The 19,119-nt window shown below is 45.3% G+C and overlaps 1 long non-coding RNA gene across 1 annotated transcript in view; it reads left to right on the top strand.

Moving 5' to 3' along the window:
* Positions 1 to 17,939, top strand: part of LOC114142820 (uncharacterized) — a 21,622-nt gene extending 3,683 nt beyond the window's left edge. The window contains exons 2-3 of the long non-coding RNA XR_003595110.1: positions 17,482 to 17,807; positions 17,898 to 17,939. This is a non-coding gene — a long non-coding RNA (uncharacterized LOC114142820). The remainder of the gene's footprint in view (positions 1 to 17,481; positions 17,808 to 17,897) is intronic.
* The last annotated feature ends 1,180 nt before the right edge of the window (positions 17,940 to 19,119 follow it).

Here is a 19,119-nt window from a genome sequence, read left to right on the forward strand (position 1 = left end):
TCTCATGCAAACTTTGCTTTAATTCTACTTTTTTCTATCTAATCATAAGAAATCATAGTCAGTCAGAGAGAGTCATTAAACAGGAAAAGCAGGTTTCCTGGAAAAAGAGGAAGTTTCCAGCCTGCAGATTTATAAAAATAGCTGAGACTATTTTAAAGCATGAAAGTTTTAAAAAATTAAATCTAAACATTTTGAGTAATTTGATAAGATTCAAAGTAAAATACTTATATTAATATTGATTTACTTGTAATAATACTTACACTTATATTTGTGAGAACTACAAGAAAAACAAGTAACTGTAACTTTGGTAGTAAATAATTAGAATAATAGATTATTCTTGGTTTCTTTTCAGAAAAACATCTGTAATAACTCACATTAAGATCATAATAAGAGTAACTAATAAGTTATGGTTATAAAATCATAAATGAATGATAGATCAGAGAAGCTAAAGAAAATAAATGTGATATAAATGTGATTTTGACATTAAACTTGAAATGGTGTAAAAAGGTGTAACTGCAATTAAACATCACTGATATGTTGGAGGTAGAGAGTAGGTGAAAGGTTGTGCAGGCAATGGACATAGGAGGTTGAGCAGCCCTGAGACATTGGCACAGACATCATGACATGATGTCTCTTAAGACAGTGACGGATATGAGATCATCTGTCTAAGCAGACAGATAAACCCTATATAAGGTGGGTGCAAAAGAGGAACCGTTCGTTGGATCCTCCGGGCAGCTTCGAGCCAAGATCGAGATGGACAAAGAACTCTGCAGCTGAAGAAGAGCCGGGGCCACGGAGCCGGAGACTGTCCTGCACATGGAGACCAACCCGTCTGGCCCACAATCTGTGGCTTCGAATCGCACTTCTCTCATCGGCTGGGTTCTGACCCCAAAGACAAAGATGAAGACAAAGACAAGGAAGAAGAACTGGTGCCTTTTTTCCTGCCAGCACCAAGTCCTGTGTGACCTCACCATCCATGCGGAGAAGAAGCTCATCAGACCTACAGAGATCCCTGCCTTCATCGATCAACATCTTCCTCCTGTTGCAACACCTTCTTCATCATCGTGCCAGGTCTGGGGTTCGAAACGCCAAACTCCGTCCGTCTCTCTCAAAGGTTCCCTTTTTTAGTTCTCAGTGTCAGCAGTAGGGAAAGATAGACTAGATGACTGATTTTACTTATTTGATTATTTCTGCTACTGAATTAAGCTGTACTGACCCTTGCAAAAATGCCTTACTAATAAAATATTTAGCATAAAGAAAATCTAAAAGATGTTGTGGACATTCAGTTAATGAGTCACCTTAAAGTTCTTTGATGGTTGTAAAATAGCTGTGATGTTTGATTCTGGAGAGGAAGAGGTGGAAAATGTTTTTAGGTTGCTGGTAGCCCATATTTAAAACAACATCCTTGGGACTCGACCGAGTTACTAAAACCTACCTGGTTCAATAACAAATGCAAGTTGCAAAATAGAGAACGAGCGACCGTTAACAGGTGTGCTCTGTGAAACTAGTTGGCTGTAGGCTGCTCAGTCTGGCTAATTCACAGGGGGAAGAAGGGTGGGACACCTGGATGTAGGCCGTCAGATAACCAGGCGAATCGTTTCTCGAAACCAGCTTAAACAGAGTTTACTTCAGTTCTGGACAGGGTAAATCCCAGCAGATTTAGGAAACTCAACGTACCTGTTAGACGGAGAGCTGGTAGCACATCTCCCCTCTCAGAAGAGGAAGTACGAGAGTGAGAGAGTAGAGACAGAAAGGAGGGGGGGCGTGTTGCGCAACAACATCATTAATAATTACACAAGGCAAACTTTGATTCATCAGTGAAATGTGACTGAATGTCTGGGAGGCAGATGAAGGCTCTCTGGACCGACCTCTGACCTGCAGGTTCTACCAGCTGGTTCTGGAATCAGAACCGCCTGATGGGTCAAAGTTCACAGCAGGATGAAGTTCTGCCATGCAGAGAAAGAACTACACCGTTCCTATCCGTCTCCTTCTCAACCTGCTGGGATCGGCTGCAGGCAGTAGAAGGAATGGAAATGATATAAAGGATAAAATACAGCTCCAATCTGGAATAATGTCTTTTCCTTCCAAACGTGTCCTCATTGGACCCGATACAGCCCGACTGCAGTGATCCTGCATCGACTTCAGGATTGGGAACGGAATGTCCTCGGCATCAAAACAGGTTTTTCTGTCTGTTTATTTATCTTTGACTTGAGAGAACCTTCACGGCTCAATGATTTGTTCCCGCTTGTTCATCTGACTCAGGTTTCAGTCAAACAAACAGACCTGAGTCAGAGAACAGCCCGGATCAGGGAAGGAGTTCTGCACCGTTTCCTTCAGGCCTGCTGCTGCCGTCGGCATCTGGTTGGCACAACGTCGCCTATCTTCCCCTGCCTGACTCGATCACCTGCCGCCTCCCAGAGCAGGTCTAACCTTTTCCCCTAATCCCAGCAGCGTTTCACACGCATCCCGTCCGGTCCTCACGTGTCCCAGATCAGCTTTAGCTCAGGAGAAAGCCCGGCCTGGGCGGGATGTGCAACAGATTACATGCAACCTGCCGACTCCCAGAGGAGAAGCCGACCCGGTCCCTGCGGTGGATCCAGCATGCTGTGGGCCTCCAGGTCTGAGGGAAGGAAACAGCTCTGCAGGATCAGAGTTTAACCCCGACCTTAAACGTGTCTTAATCCCCAAAGGAAAACAGGGTTTTCAACACAAAGAGCCGCTAACCTTTAGAATGAGCTCCACATTCTCCCCAAACTTCTCAGCTGGACCTCAAAATAAACTGGAAGTTTTTAGAAACAAGAGAAACATGGAAACAGAGTCTGAGCTTCATCCTTCACCTGATCATGAGAGGCTGCAGCTTCATGAATCCAGACGAAACCGGAGCAGAGTCGCCATGGTCTCCTCAACATGATGAAGGGAGAGCAGCAGCTTCATGACTTGGGAAGATGTGATGAGAAGGAGCAGAGACAAGGAATAACTTCAGGATTACAGGATCGGAGATATTTGGGTCAAACCAAGGAGGGATTCTGCCTGGTGAAGACCTGCGGCGTCATGGAGGGAGATAGAAACTCAAGAAGCAAGCTGCAGACAGGATGTTCACCCAGATATAACTTTATTGAAACAGGAAGAGAAGTTTCCTTCTGGCCAAGGGACAGACTGCGCCGTTATCTGGGCTGGTTACTTCCTGCTGGTGTTTCAAGTTTTACTGGTTTGAACTGGAGGCTTAAATATCAGCAGCTGTCATGGAAAACGTCCAGTTCAGACCAGAACCCGGATCACAGCCTGATCAGGTCAGACTCTGAAGCTGACAGGAAGGACGCTGGGACCACAAACAGGAAGTAGCAGATGACCAGACTGAGGCGGTTTCCATGGAGATCCTCTTGAGAGACACGGACATCAACAAACATCCATCCTTATGGAGTTTGTGTGTTTACTGGGGATTGTTTCACCCGCAGAACCAGAGAGAGAGAATCACACGTCGATGTAAAGACACACACTGCTGCATGGCGGGGATTTGAACCCAGGACCTTCTTGCTAGCAGCCGCGCCACGCTGCAGCTGTTAGGTTTCTGAACGCAGCTCAGATAGACGGCGGTGCGGCGCTGCTGAGGACGAACCGGATCTCCAGAAGGGAAACCAGGGAATGTAGAATAATCTGTGCTGGATTATTTTGGGATGTAGTGTTGAGGAAAGGATTTCTTATGCAGCTCATAAGAAATATCATTTTGATTTTTCTGAAGTTTTACTTTCCAACCTGAAAGGTTCCGCCTGATCTTCCTCCTCCTCTTCCTCAGCTGGTGGTTTTTTGTTTCCAGGTCAAACTGATTCATCCAGTTTGGTTCTGCTGCTGGAAAACAGCTCGACACAGAAACACCAGGAGCGCCGGTCAGAACGGGACAGCCTGTTTCATCTTCATCATCATCATCACACAGAGCCACTCAGCACAGCTTGATCTAAACGTCATCAGCCTGAAACCTCTTGGCTTTCAAGGACAATCAGAACTTCAGATTCAAAAACATCTTAACCCTCAAAAATATAAAAATTAAAAACCTTTACACATTACTTGCAATTAACTAATTCCATAGATTTTAACGTTAAAGTTTTGCAATTACTTTTATTTTTCACATACTAAAGTCTCAAGGTGGAACCTTTGTTTTCACGTGTTTCCGGTAGGTCTGTAAATCTGATGCACAGCTACATCACTAACGGTAGCAATGGAAGCTTCACTATTGTGTTCAAGTTGAGCTAAAAGCAGTTAGCCTATCAGTGAAGCTATGCTAGCCTAAAATAGTGTCTCAATGCTAACATGTAGCAGCTAATGCTAACAATAGCATCCACATTTCAAAAGAAGTTGAATCAAAGAAACTCTGGAAAGATGAACTTTGTTCCAATCTGACGGAGAAGCTGAAGATTAAAAACTATAAATATCTGGCGGATATTTATTCCATAATTTAGCAGCTAAAAGATTTTTTAATTAAAAATGTTGCTGATTTTGTCAATATAGGTTTTGATTAATTGTGATTAATTTAAAGACCCTGAAATTAATTTGAATAACATTTTTAATCAAGTTTTTACATTTAAAAAAATCAACATATTTTATTCTCCAATTGAAGACAAGAGATGAATAAAAATGTAGGATCCTGACGAGACTCCAGAGATCATCGGTCAAGTTCCAGGTTAGCAGATGCGCGTGCAGAAGACCGGCTTCTGGACGTGACTGAGTTCAGCAAACACATCCTGTTAGGTTGGACCTGTTCCTGTGTTCAGACGGTCGGCGGTTCTGGGAGCCGCCCTGAAGGTCAGCAGGAAGTGGAAGGGTTAATCTGGCCAACAGACATGGAGCATCAGTCTGTCGCGGACAGAAGCCCAGGCCTGTCCTGGAATGACATAATGGGGGAGGGCCGGGGCCCGCCTCCCCTCGGGGCCCCTCTCAGATCAACGCTCTCTCTGCGGTGAGAATCGGGTCGTGTCCTCTGTGAAATCTGGAAGCATGTCCACCAAAACAAACAGCCGGCAGCGCCACATTCTGTGCCTGGAACCGGCTGCGCTCGGGTCCTGATCCGCACCAGGACACAGAGGAACATCGTGACCTAATGCAGCTTTTGATCTAATTACTGTCCAGGAAACATTTCACAGCCTCAGAGGTCAAAGGTCAGCCTGATGAAAGGCAGTCGTTCTGCCTCCTGATGGAGAATGTCCAACTGTTTGGGTTCTGCCGGACTCGCATGCTGACATCAGAACCCTCGGCACCGGTCCGTCTTCCAGGCCTATCCAGCTGATCTCCTACCCAGAATGCACTGCTGCTCCTCTGGATCAGCTGATCTCCCTGAGCTCCAGGCATAGACAGATGGAGCGGGTCGGCCCGTTGCTGCGATACCTCACAGCGTCCGCCATGTTGAATTTTCCGGTAAACTTACACAAGTAACTGGACCGAACTTCATAAAGTGCCGTTCTACAAAGTATTTTAAGTTAATTCCTGTCAACGACACATTTTCTCTCACACGCTGATATATTTGGTAATCAGAGAAATGACTAAAATCAGAGTTTCTAACTTTTGATAGGATTATTTATTTTTGTTTTGGGGGATTTCTGAATAAAGAGCACAATGTTTTAATTTGATAGAAATGATTCTGATCATTTTTATATTGACATTGATAAACAGACACACTTTTACAGTGTTTTATTAAAGAACATATTTACATGATTCCATAATTTAATGTACATTAAAGCATTTAATGTTTCAAGATATGAAGAAATGTTATTTTTTTGACATTTTATTGTAAAGACAAACTTTGATAAATCAGTCATTCTCAAACGTTAGCTATTTTTTTTTTTTTTTTACCATATTTCCAGAAAAAAATATTTATTACAGTTTGATATGTAAACTCAGCTACAGACCTCAAAGACAGAGTGAAATTTCTTTTAAGAGTAAATTATTTTTATTTCATTACACAAGCTGTGTTAATACACTAATGCTACAGACTGAAATATTTCTCTTAAAAATACACAAAAATTAAAGAAAAGTGCAATAAATCACAAATTTATTTATATTGGGAACAACAGTGGTGGAGAAAGTAAAAGTACAAATACACAGACAAAAATGTACGCTAGTAAATGTACGCTAGTAAATGTACGCTAGTAAATGTACGCTAGTAAATGTACGCTAGTAAATGTACTCTAGTAAATGTACGCTAGTAAATGTACTCTAGTAAATGTACGCTAGTAAATGTACGCTAGTAAATGTACTCTAGTAAATGTACGCTAGTAAATGTACGCAAGTAAATGTACTCTAGTAAATGTACGCTAGTAAATGTACTCTAGCAAATGTACGCTAGTAAATGTACTCTAGTAAATGTACGCTAGTAAATGTACGCTAGTAAATGTACTCTAGCAAATGTACTCTAGTAAATGTACGCTAGTAAATGTACTCTAGTAAATGTACGCTAGTAAATGTACTCTAGTAAATGTACGCTAGTAAATGTACGCTAGTAAATGTACTCTAGCAAATGTACTCTAGTAAATGTACGCTAGTAAATGTACTCTAGTAAATGTACGCTAGCAAATGTACGCTAGCAAATGTACGCTAGTAAATGTACTCTAGTAAATGTACTCTAGTAAATGTACTCTAGTAAATGTACGCTAGTAAATGTACGCTAGTAAATGTACGCTAGTAAATGTACTCTAGTAAATGTACGCTAGTAAATGTACGCTAGGTGACGGGTAACAGACGCACGGAATCAGTAAGTGACGTTATTGCTTGGATTTTACAATGCCATGTTCAGTCCCTGAACTTCACATTATAACGGGAAAAAAGTGCAACGCAAGTTGCTGGAGATTGCAACCCGCCGATTACAGGGCGAACTCCTCCACCACCACCCAGCAAATACCAGTAGGAACCCAAACGACGACAAAGTTTGGGTTTGCCGTCTTGTTAGACTCGCGAGTAAAAACGAGGCGCCTGCAGTCACACTAACTAAAATGTCTGGAGGACCTGAGTGAAGTTGCCCCCCACCTTCTTCAAATCAGACAAAATTGGTGTCAAACATTTGTGCTGCTTTGGCTTTGAAGATATTCATGAAATGTTAAAGGTCAAAAGGTCAACTAGCCCCCCCACGTTCTTCAAATCAAACAAAATGGGTGTCAATTCACTCAACTATGTTTGTGCTGGTTTGTGTTTCTAGAGGTCATCAAAGGTCAGAACAGCTCAAACGTTTGACACCAATTTTGTCTGATTTGAAGAAGGTCTAGGCCAACTTCACTCGGGTGTCTGGAAAATTTAAATGAACTGAGTCACTGATGAGATGAGATTTGTTTGGAACCAAGCTGGACATAACATGTAGGACATGTCCAACATGAAGGCAATATCAGACTCTTGCTGAAAGGCTGTTTGCTCTTTGATCAGGTTCTTCATGTTCTGCTCAGCTCAGTTTGCGTTTAAAGTTCTGCTCAGAGGGAAGAAGCAGCGTCCAAAACGTTCCTGCTGCTTTTTTCAGAGAGATCTGAGCGGAGTCCACATGATGCAGATTAACAAGCTGGCAGCGCAGAAACACGAGGAAAACCAGAAGGAAAAACAAGCAGAGAACAAGAGACCCGAACGCAGCCAGCTCCGACCCGCCGCGGTCTGTAAGCCATAAGAGAGCCATTAAAATTCTCCCATCAGTGGAAACATCTGTCCCACTGATAACTGGACGACATCTGATGTAACTGAACGCAGAAAGTGTCTTAAATCATCCTCACATGGAAAACATCTGTCCCAGTCCTTCAGCAGGAACTGTTACAGTGGAGGCTCAGATTTACAGCTCTGGACCCCAAAACCAGGTCTAACCTCTGAGACAGAGACAGGATGTTTGTTGCACTTTTGCTGCGCGTTTGTTGCGCCTTTGTTATGCGTTTGTTGTGCGTTTGTTGCGTGTTTTGCTGCATGTTTGTTGTGCATTTGTTGCGCGTTTGCTACTTGTTTTTTGCGCCTTTGTTGCATGTTTGTTGTGGTTTTGCTACTTGTTTTTTGCGGGTTTCTTATGCGTTTGTTGTGCGTTTGTTGCGCGTTTGCTACTTGTTTTTTGCGCCTTTGTTATGCGTTTGCTGCGTGTTTGTTGTGGTTTTGCTGCGCGTTTGTTGTGGTTTTGTTGCGTGTTTGTTGTGGTTTTGCTGCGCGTTTGTTGCGCGTTTGTTGTGGTTTTGCTGCGCGTTTGTTGCGCGTTTGTTGTGGTTTTGCTGCGCGTTTGTTGCGCGTTTGTTATGCGTTTGCTGCGTGTTTGTTGTGGTTTTGCTGCGCGTTTGTTGTGGTTTTGTTGCGTGTTTGTTGTGGTTTTGCTGCGCGTTTGTTGCGCGTTTGTTGTGGTTTTGCTGCGCGTTTGTTGCGCGTTTGTTGTGGTTTTGCTGCGCGTTTGTTGCGCGTTTGTTGTGGTTTTGCTGCGTGTTTGTTGCGCGTTTGTTGTGGTTTTGTTGCGTGTTTGTTGTGCGTTTGTTGTGGTTTTGCTGCGCGTTTGTTGCGCGTTTGTTGTGGTTTTGTTGCGTGTTTGTTGTGCGTTTGTTGTGGTTTTGCTGCGCGTTTGTTGCGCGTTTGTTGTGGTTTTGCTGCGTGTTTGTTGCGCGTTTGTTGTGGTTTTGTTGCGTGTTTGTTGTGCGTTTGTTGTGGTTTTGCTGCGCGTTTGTTGCGCGTTTGTTGTGGTTTTGTTGCGTGTTTGTTGTGCGTTTGTTGTGGTTTTGTTGCGTGTTTGTTGTGGTTTTGCTGCGCGTTTGTTGTGCGTTTGTTGTGGTTTTGTTGCGTGTTTGTTGTGCGTTTGTTGTGGTTTTGTTGCGTGTTTGTTGTGGTTTTGTTGCGTGTTTGTTGTGCGTTTGTTGTGGTTTTGCTGCGCGTTTGTTGTGTGTTTGTTGTGGTTTTGCTGCGCGTTTGTTGCGCGTTTGTTGTGGTTTTGTTGCGTGTTTGTTGTGCGTTTGTTGTGGTTTTGCTGCGTGTTTGTTGTGCGGTTGTACCTGTACCTGAATGCAGAGGCTCTGAAATCCCTGCTGGACTTTTCTGGATTATCAGAGAAGGGGTGGGGATCCAGGCCCACAGCATGATGCCACCTCTACCACCTCATGAATGCTCCATGCTCAGCCTCTCTGATTAGAACAGGCTGTCCTCTGGGCTGGATGGAGGTTCTACAGAGGTTCTGATGGGTCTGGATCAGAGCCGGCCCATGGCAGCGCACCGTGGCTCCCGTCTTGTCCTCTGCCTCCACAAGCCGCTGTGATGAAACGGACCCGACCGGAACCGGAGCGGGCAGGGGTCATGTGACCACCTGCAGAGCACCAGAACAAAGCGGCTCCAGAGAACAAAGGAGCTGCAGATTTAGGTCAGTGTGTCACACAGGCCAACCAGAACCAGAACCAGCAGGATTCTGGGAAAACCCGGAGCTGGGAGCAGCTGGTGGTGTTTACTGGAAAATGAGCTGGACCGCTTCATGACATCATCAGGTCTGCGGCCTGGCTGTCGCCAGCAACAGTTTCCATTTTATCTAGGTGAGCTTTAGGACAACTGAGGCTCTCCAGGGAAGGGTCAAAGGTCATCTCCAAACCATGTGGTGTCCATCAGTATCCAGAGAGGAGAACATCTCATCAGCCATCGACCTTCCCAGCAGGTTCAGCTTAACCTCTGACCTTTCCAGCAGACTTTCTGGTTCCTGGCTGAAAGAAGCCGCCTGGAGAATAATCCCGTTTCAGTCCAGATTACTCCCGGCTCCTCGGGCCAGAGAGCCGCAGCCATGTGAACCCAAAGGAACCAAAGTTTTCCAGATGTCCTGCAACTCTGACGGCTTCATCTGCTGCAGATTTTTCTCAGCTGAACCAAACGGCTCTGGAACAAAGTACACATTTCAAAACCACAACGTTAACCACAGCGCTTTACAAGGTCATCAAAATCAAGCAGGAAAGAACACAAAGCAATGAAATTAAGGAAATAAAGCAGATAAAAGGCAATGTGAGTAAAAGGGCAATAAGTGCGAAGAGGCAGCTTGTTCCAGAGTCTTTAGCTGCACATCTGGCTGGAAGACGCCGCGGCTCCTCGGGTCACGCAGGTCCAGACACTCACTCAGATAATTGGCTCTCTGGCCTTTAAACGTTTCACAGTAAAACATGGAGGCAACTGACGGAGTCTGCTGGGACCAGGGAAGGTCAGGGGAAGGTCAGGGGAACCGCAGCAGGAGGATCCACCCACCTGTCCTACCAGACATAATGCTAAATGTTAAATGCTAATTGGACTGGTATAGCACATCAAGTCCAGAGGACTCCAAAGCTTCAGTCGTTCCCCTCTGATGGTGCTGAGCTACTGCATAGTAGCCTCAGCTGCCCTGGGCGCTCTGACCTACATCCTGCTACAGCAGGAACCGACGCAGCCGCGGCTAGCCAGCAGTGGGCAGACACTTCCAATGAGAAGGACAATTAATTTAGTTTGTCAGGGACCAAACAGTACAGAATGCAGAACATGGGTTGAATTAAAAAAAAGTGGGTTTTTATTTACCCCAAAGTATGAACAACGATTCACATAACAATGAGGCGGACATGCCAATAAAAGACTAAACTCAAAGACAGACTGACCTCACCTGAAATGACACATAAGGGCGTTTAAATCCTGCCTTAGCTAAACCATGTTGACACAATAGGGGAAAACAAAATGGCTGCCACCTGAAAACTAACCCAAACCAATGAAATAAATCCTCAAACACCCTCAGCATGAAGCATGTGGTTGATCGATGAGGCCATCAGCGGCACTTCAGGAACCTCGGCCCTTTGAGGGGGAGCCAAACTCCAGCTAACTCAATACAACAGAACTGAATTTTGACCTTGCAGTGTTAACATGTGTGTACTCCATATAAACATTGTAAGGTGTTAGAAAATAATATAATAAGGAATACTTAAATAACTGCAAAGCAAACTAAAGTGAAAAGCAACTTATGCTGAGGTGTGGATCTGACCCGGTGTGGCTCGCCATCACACAGTTTCATCAACAAAAGGAACCATCAAGCACAGTGAAACCACAACAGGGCCCAGGATGGACCCCTGGGGTTCACCACCACCAGTAGGAGCTGAGTTTTTCTCCACAGATGCTAGAAACACCTTCAGATAATGCGAGACTCAAACTAGCAGGAGACGGCCCGTCTAGGAGCAGCAGAGCGTTCAGGCCGACGGCTGATGTTGAAGGCTGAGTTTGATCTGAAACAGCGAAACTCGTCAGGACATTTCAGGTTGTTGGAAAACCAGGTTTGGATCTGAGCCTGAAGTTACAGAGAACACCTTGATCATGATCTTCATCATCGTCTGTCATGTTCTTTCATTGTGAGGTCAAAGTTAGTTTGTTCAGGACTCTCTTCTCTAGTTGTGTTGGTAAAGGTTTCCTGGTCTGACATTGAATCCTCCTGTATTTGTTTTCATTATGAAACAATCAGAAGCTGTTGGGGAAGCTTGGTGGGCAACACGCAGTCCTGAAACGGACCAGCAGCTCAGAACAAACGGGTCCATCTCCCATGAAGAGAAGCCGAACATTCTGACCTGTTTTCTTCAACGGGACTCGGAGATAATGCAGCCCAACATGTGAGCGCTGCTATCGGTCAGCAATCGGTCACCGCAGAAAGTCAACATCCTGCAGAATGCGGTCTTTGTGGCAGTGGAGGTGCCGCTGCTCTAGTCGTCCTCTCATTAGAGGATGGCGTGACACGGAGACCTCCAGCATGGACACAATGTGTTTGAAACGCTGTCAGGACATCACATGTCCTCAGTAAACAGGAAGCGGGACAATGGCAGGCCGTGTGCGCCTCATTTAACCGTTAGCAGCAGTAAACAACATGCGGAGGGTTAAGCCTCATTATTTCACGTGTGAATCTGACGGAGGGTGAGCTGATGACTGGCATGTCTGCCGGAAACAACAAGACTTCCTGGATGGTCACATGACCCTGAAACATGTTGAAAACCTTTGAACTGTGCAGAGACGCCATCCTCCACAATGTTTGTTTCAATTAAATTTGATGATATAGAACAGGAAATATGCAGAGATGGTCACGCTAAGTGAAAAGCTAGCTACGCTAACTGAATGCGAGTGCCTCTGTTATTCATATCATTTCATTCAGAAAAGACCAGATTCTGCCATCATGTTGGCGCCCGCGCAAGGCGGCGCCCAGATGCAGCGCATATAATGCACATCTCCTTTTTGCATCACTACGTTTTCTATGTAGAGATCCTTGGAACCATGCATGTTATCCATCACTGACATTGTAATCACTGAGACGTAACAGGGTCTCCTCTTCCTCCTCTTCCTCACCATCATCTCATTTAGCGCTAATGACTTGATGGGGCTTTAGAGGGCGCTCAGTAAGGCTGGTGTTAAAGGTGTCCCTGTTTTAGGACCGTCCTTAAAGTCGTCTCAGGGTCACTTTGCTCCATGATGGCAGGAAGTGCAGCGTTACTCAACAGCTAATCGGCGTCCAAGACAGGACTTCCTGTCCCAAAGGGGGTGGGTTTTCCTGGAGCGGCGGTGTTTACTCCGCTGCCGCGCTGCTGCTGTGGTGCTGTGGATAGAAAGGTCATGACCTGTCTGAGGAGCTAATCTGCTCACCTTGCTTCAGGAACAGCTGCCCTCTTCCTGACTTCGCCTTATCCGAGGTTGGCTTCAGTATTTATTCAGGAATCATCGGTTCAGTTTTGCCTCAGGAGGAGCAGAGAAGACATGGCTTCAGTAAAACCGAATTATTATCCGATTCATTCATGTTGAGTTATGAACATTATACTCTGAACTTAGAAATCAGTTTGTTATCCGACTGATTCTCAGTTTGTCTTTGGTTTTCTCATTGCTCTGGTTGTAGCGGACAGATAACATTCAGCTTCTAGCTGCAGTGTTTCTGTTTTTCTCTGCTGGTGGAATCGGAGCTGATTCATTAGCAGAGTTGGTGACATTTAGCTGGATCTGCTGCTAAAGAGAAAGAAAGAAATCTGTCTGGGACATCATGGCAGGTGAAAAGGTTTCCGTCCTTCTCGGTGTTTTTCTGCGTTTCTGTGCTTTAAGCTGATAAATTTATTACTAGTTTAGTGCAGGAGGACCGACTCTCGCTGCACGTCATGATGAGAGGTACGCACCGCCCTCCTCAGAACAATTACCACAGAAGAAGAAATGTGGAGGGTCTGCACATTTAGACAAACAGGTCACCGTCTCCAGCAGCTAACCTCCACCTGAAATGTGGATGAGGATTTAAAACCTAGAGGCAGCAGCTCCTTAAAAAGAAATGGCTAGCTGCAGCAGCAGCTGCTTCGACGGCTCTGTAGTTTGGTTAACATGAGAGTCCAGGTCAGGTTATGCGCTTGTTACCGGCTCACGTCTTCTTCCTGTAACTTGTTTCGTCCTCCAGATCCTCAGACCTCCTGACTCCAGGCCAGGACCATTCTTACATTTAAACTGTCAGTTTGGTTCATCATGCTATTAACCACAGAGTCCAGCTCCAGTCCTTCGCTTCCAGATGCATTTCCTCAGCAGCGTTCTGCTGAGGTTCTGCTGATGATGCTTCACCTGGTCCAGGTGAGTTGGACCAGGTGAAGACATGCAGGACCTGGAGGACGGGCTCTGGTCTGCGGCAGGAAGCGTCCTGAACGTCCTTGTTGTTCTGTGACTTGTCTCCGTTTGGGATAATCTGCTGTGAAGCGAGCGACGGAGCAGCGGCGGCCAGATTAGAGCGGGCATCAGGGAGAGGCCAGCTGGCCGCTGGCGCCTGGCCGCTGTTGTTGTTTTGGAGTAAAGCGCTCCTCGTGGTCACTGTTCCAAACGTAATGTTCCTGCTGCATGCTAAGCAGATTTACTGTAGTAGCTGTTAAAGATATCTGGCAGCTTTAGCAGGATTGAGCAGGAATTTTCTAAAACACAGGTTGACCTAAAGCGCCACCTTAAGAAGGGATAAACCCAGAGTGGACAGCAGAGCCGGCCCAGTGTGTTTCAGAACCACGCTACGCTACGGCGGCCAGAGACACGTGGCTCTGGCTGCTCCAGTCAACGTGCTGCTGTCCTTCTGCAGTGCCATGACATGAAGCTCCTCAGCACGCACTGCGGGGAGCAGGCTGCTAGCTCCGGCTGTTAGCACGCGGGGAGCAGGTCAGTCACTTGGGCAATTAGAAAAGTTCAGCTGCAGCGAACAGAACAAGGGCCTTAATGATTGGAAGGCACTCCTCGGGGACCCTGCAGGAGCTGCTCTTAAAGGGCCAGAATCTATTTTCCAGGCAACAATACTTTTCAACCCCAAATTAGATAATTCATTTCTGATGATCTAAATCTGCATGGAAACCCTAGAATCAAGAAAATTTTACTAGAAATTACTGAACATCACCCCCTGGTGATCAGATAGATGATTTTATCACAGACTGAATCAGTTCAGGCCGTTGACCTCTACCTCTCCATCGTGTGGATTTCCTGTGGTTCTCTTTCTCTGTGCTCTTAGTCAAACCAACCTGTTCCCCTCCTGGCCTGTGGGGGCGCTGCACCAAGAACCACTGAAGGAAATGACACAAAAACCTCTGAAGACACCGAGAGCAACTTCCTTCTTCACCAGATGGAAACAAGATGGAGGCGTCAGGTTTTAGTGTTGGAGGATTTCTCTTTAGTCTTTGGCTAAAGACCATAAGGCCTACACAAAGTCCTAAACTCAGACCCAGTTTTGCTGGTGGTGTCAGAACCAGAGGAGACAGCAGGACCAGGCAGGGATTCAAATCCAAAACCTTCCTGCTGCAAGGCAGCCATGGTGAAAACATCCTCAACACTCAGGCTGGAGGTCAGAGGGCGGCGTGCAGGAAGGTTCTCACACGTCTCATCTTGTCCTGTGGTATTGTCTGATGGTAATACCCTGATGCACACACACGCACACACACGCACACACACACTTTGCCACAAACTCATTAAATCAGTGGGAACATGGTGCTTTTCTGTCTTTAATCACTTTATTGTTGCCAAGCCTTTGAGCTGCCAGGAAACACCAGATTAATGTCTGTGGGTGTGTGTGTGTGTGTGTTGGGTGTGTGTGTGTGTGGGGGGTTGTGTTGCTGTTTACTATATTTTCTCTAACTTTGCCTCCTCTGTTCTGATCTCTGTCTCCACCTGTCCTGATAAACATCCAGTTTCTCTTCTGCTGTTTTCAGTCAGTTTCATGTTTTCATTTTTCCTTTGGTAACAATAATAAGCTATAATCAGTTATGCTGATAATCACTGATCAATCAGTCTCTCCCTCATCCAGACTCCATCAAGCTGCAGCTCAAAGATTCGTCCAGAACTGAACTGGAGAGTCAGACGCTGATGGTACTGAGGTCCATCTGCTTTCTGGACCAGAACCAGCAGGATCTGGTCCTCAGGTGTTGCTGTGGTCCCAGCTCGGGTTTTGGCTCGTGCTGCTCGGGTCAGAACCGTCCATGTCTGGCGGTTCCCTCTCTGGTTCTGCTGAATTGGGTTTCTTGCTGAGCTCAGGAACAAAATGTCTAAGAATCTTTCATCCAGTCTCCCTTCTGGACTGGGTCAGCAAATTCCCAAGGTTCTGATTGGGCCAGCTGTCTGCAGCGGACTGGTCAGCCAATCAGGAGTGGGCTTGTTGTGGAGCTACTCTGCGTGTCAGTCAATGGACCTTACCACAGAGGCCGCTTTTCATTGGCTGATGCCCATTCTACCTGGTCACGTGCGTGGCCGTCTCACAAACACACTTAGCTTCCCGTTAGCTAAGTACAGCATAATGGCAGAACTGATCCAACTTGTACACCTTGAAGCCTGTCTGCTACACAGTCTGACGTTAGCTAAACAGATCAATATGCAATGTGTCTGTATCTGACATTCACTAAAGATTTTATTTTAGCAGAAAAGGCTTTGGACTAAACTGTTACTCCTGTTAGCCACGTTAGCACCAAGTACAGCTAGTCAGTCAACCATCGCTGTGTTCAGGGAAGCTCTGATTAATAATCGAGAAATAAATATCAAGCCTGGAAACTTGATATCGTAACAAACTGAATGTTATGTTTTTAACGTAATCTTTGCTCGTCTTGCGGGGCGCAGGCGGTTGCCACGGTAACAGGTGTGCTTAAACTGCAGAGAGAGAGAGAGTAAAAAGGTAGGAGTGGTTTTGAGTTGATCACCTGTTCAGGTTATTTTACCTTTGTTTACCTTTGCTGTGGCTCATTACAGCCGCTGTAGTTTCTAAACGTTGGACTAATTACCTCGTTAGTTTGTGAGTTTACGTCATTCACAACAAACATCAAATATATTTCATAAAATTTTAACAAACAAATGGCTTCTACTGTGGTAATTATGTGAAATTAAATTAATTATATCCCAACTTCAGAAGATTTGCCTTTACCTTTACAGAGCTCTTTGGTTCCTCCTATCAGTCTGTAGCTTCTCATTTTGAGGTCAAAGTTCAGATCTACCATAACTGACTGACACCTGCTGGCCTCAGGTTTGCAACCAGCTTGTGACTGAGAAACCAGTAACCTCCTCCCAGATGATGACATGAACTGGTTAGTTCCTCTGTCCATGTAGCAGCTGATTTATTGTGAAAATCTGCTAGAAATGACGCACTAATCAGTCATGTTAACGCGCCGTGATGCTTTGTTTGTGAGACTTGCGGTCACGTGGGTCGTTGTGGGCGGAGCTTGGTAAGGTCCATGGGAAACAGTCTGGCTGGGTTCTCCAGTGGAACCATAAAAAACGGAGAAATGATATAAACAGAACCCAGTCCAGTCCAAGAACTCTCCTTGAAGCAGGTTCTGACCCGGTCCGGCGCTCACCCTCAGCACCGGGCTGAGTTGGAACCACACGTGGAAGTGATGAAGCAGCAGCCATGGTCGTGATGTGATGCCTGAAAACTTCTGCTCCTTTTACAAGTTCTGCTCAGAATCCAAGTTGTAAAAGTCTAAAAGTGGACTTTATTACTGCGCCGCCATGTGGGCCATAAAACAGCTTTTATTGAGCAGAACCACGTCGGATCAACAGGATCGGCTGAGTTTTACGGTCAAATACAGAAGTTCTTATTGCAGCTGAGAGGAATCGCTCCTCCAAATTCAAAACCTGTTTAAAATTTAAACGTCGCTCACTTTCCAGCTGCTTTTTCCTTCTCAAAAAGGTTGATAACTTTTTTATGTTTTTGTGTAAAACGTACGACAATGTTGCTAATATTTTAGCTTATTGGAAGAGATGAACAGGGGATAGCATCTAGCATTCCCAGTAAAGCCAGACTAACTTCTTTGGTTTGTTTCAGTCACAAGAACAGAGTCATCATTTGAGCACGAAGCTGCGTTGAAATGAGGAAAGCTGATCGTTTTGTGAACTTATACAACCAAAAAATACTTGATGGTTTGACACATCAGCATCAGATTATGACCAGTTTGAAACGATTATTTAAACGTTGAGTCACGGACCGAGCCGAGCTGCTCACACTGGGTCTTAACTCCATCAAAGCTTTCTGCTCATTTAAACAAACCCTTTCTCTTGTAGGTCTTTATTTTGCTAACATGAGTAGCGGGGTCCTGCGACGGACCAGCGACCCGTCCAGGGTGACCCCGCCTCTTGCCCGTTGACAGCTGGAGAGGCAGCAGCACCCCTTCTGACCCCAGTGGGACGAGGCTGGAAGAAAATGGATGGACGGACGGTAGCGGGGTCCGGGTTAGGACCTGGACCTCCTTCCTGGTCTCCGGAGCGCGGGCCCAGAGGAAGGATTTCTGCGGCACACACACAGGAACGATCCAAGCTCCATCTAAACCAGGGGTCTCAAACTCCAGTCCTCGAGGGCCGCAGACCTACAGTTTTTAGATGTGCCACAGGTACAAAACACTGGAAAGAAACGGCTTAATTACCTCCTCCTGGTGTAGATCAGGTCTCCAGAGCCTTAATGACCTAATTATTCTATTCAGGTGGTGCAGCAGAGGCTCATCTAAAAGTTGCAGGACTGCGGCCCTCCAGGACTGGAGTTTGAGACCCCTGCTCTATGGGAAGAGACCATCCAGGAAGTCTTTATCTTCCTCTTCCTGCCAGACGGTGCCGCTCCTCCCACTGAATGCAGAAATCATCGAGATTTTCAAATTGCAAACATTTTACTTTCTCTGGGACAGAAAGAAGCCAGACTGTAATGGAGGGTCAGGGTCAGGGTCATCACACCCTGACATGTTCTGGGTTGGTAGCGGTGGCGTCATGGTCTGGGCTTGTCCAGCTGAGCAACATCTGCTGCCTTCAGACTGTTCACTCTGTAGTCCATGTGTCAGACCATTTATTTGTCCATTTCAGGGTGGCAAAGTCTATCAATATTTCTTTAAAATATACATGTCTCTAGTTAGTATTTTGGCATGATAGCCCTTCCAAAATGGTAGCTGGGTCATAGTTATCAGCTCATGAAGTGAACGACCCCTTTGGACAAATTCTGTTTCTTGAGACTGGTGTATGTCTGGTTTAGGCTCATGCTATGGGCATTTGTCAAAGGTCTATAATATAATCTTTGGTATCATCTTAAAGGGGACACTTTGAGTTTCTTTGAGTTTCTCTGACCAACACAGAGGTCACTAGAGCTTGTTACACCAAAAATAACATTTTCCACACCTTTTGACCAAACTAGATACATTTCTTTTATCCCAGTTGTTTCCAGGGACACGAGAGTTAACAGCTAAAACCCTCAAAAGGCTGTAAGGAGTCAGAAAATGTGAAAATGTGTGTCTGTCTATGGGGAGGTGATAATGAGCTGTAATTTCAAGCTACAGACTTGGGCTATAACCTGAGCTGGCTCTTTGGTGTGTGTGTGTCGGGGGGCTAATGGGGGTTTTGTTTATATCGTCACTCATGTCTAGTTTGTTAGTTATAAAAACGTTCATAGAATAGAATAGAATAGAATGACTTTATTCATCCCAGCAGGGAAATTATTTCGCAGTTACAGCAGCATAGAGACAAAGACAAGACACACAACATCAAGATAAAATAAGAATAAAATATGACATGCTTTCAATATAAAAAGCAGCTTAGAGCAGTCCTTGCAAAGATTCAAAAAATGCAGATACAGTATGTATATGTAAATATATGTACAGCAGTGTGCCACAGTGCAGTTGTGCAAAATTGGACTGATTAGTGCAGAACAATGATTTAGCTTTT

Source organism: Xiphophorus couchianus, chromosome 4 (genome assembly GCF_001444195.1).
Source record: "Xiphophorus couchianus chromosome 4, X_couchianus-1.0, whole genome shotgun sequence".
NCBI classification, from domain to species: Eukaryota; Metazoa; Chordata; class Actinopteri; order Cyprinodontiformes; family Poeciliidae; genus Xiphophorus; species Xiphophorus couchianus.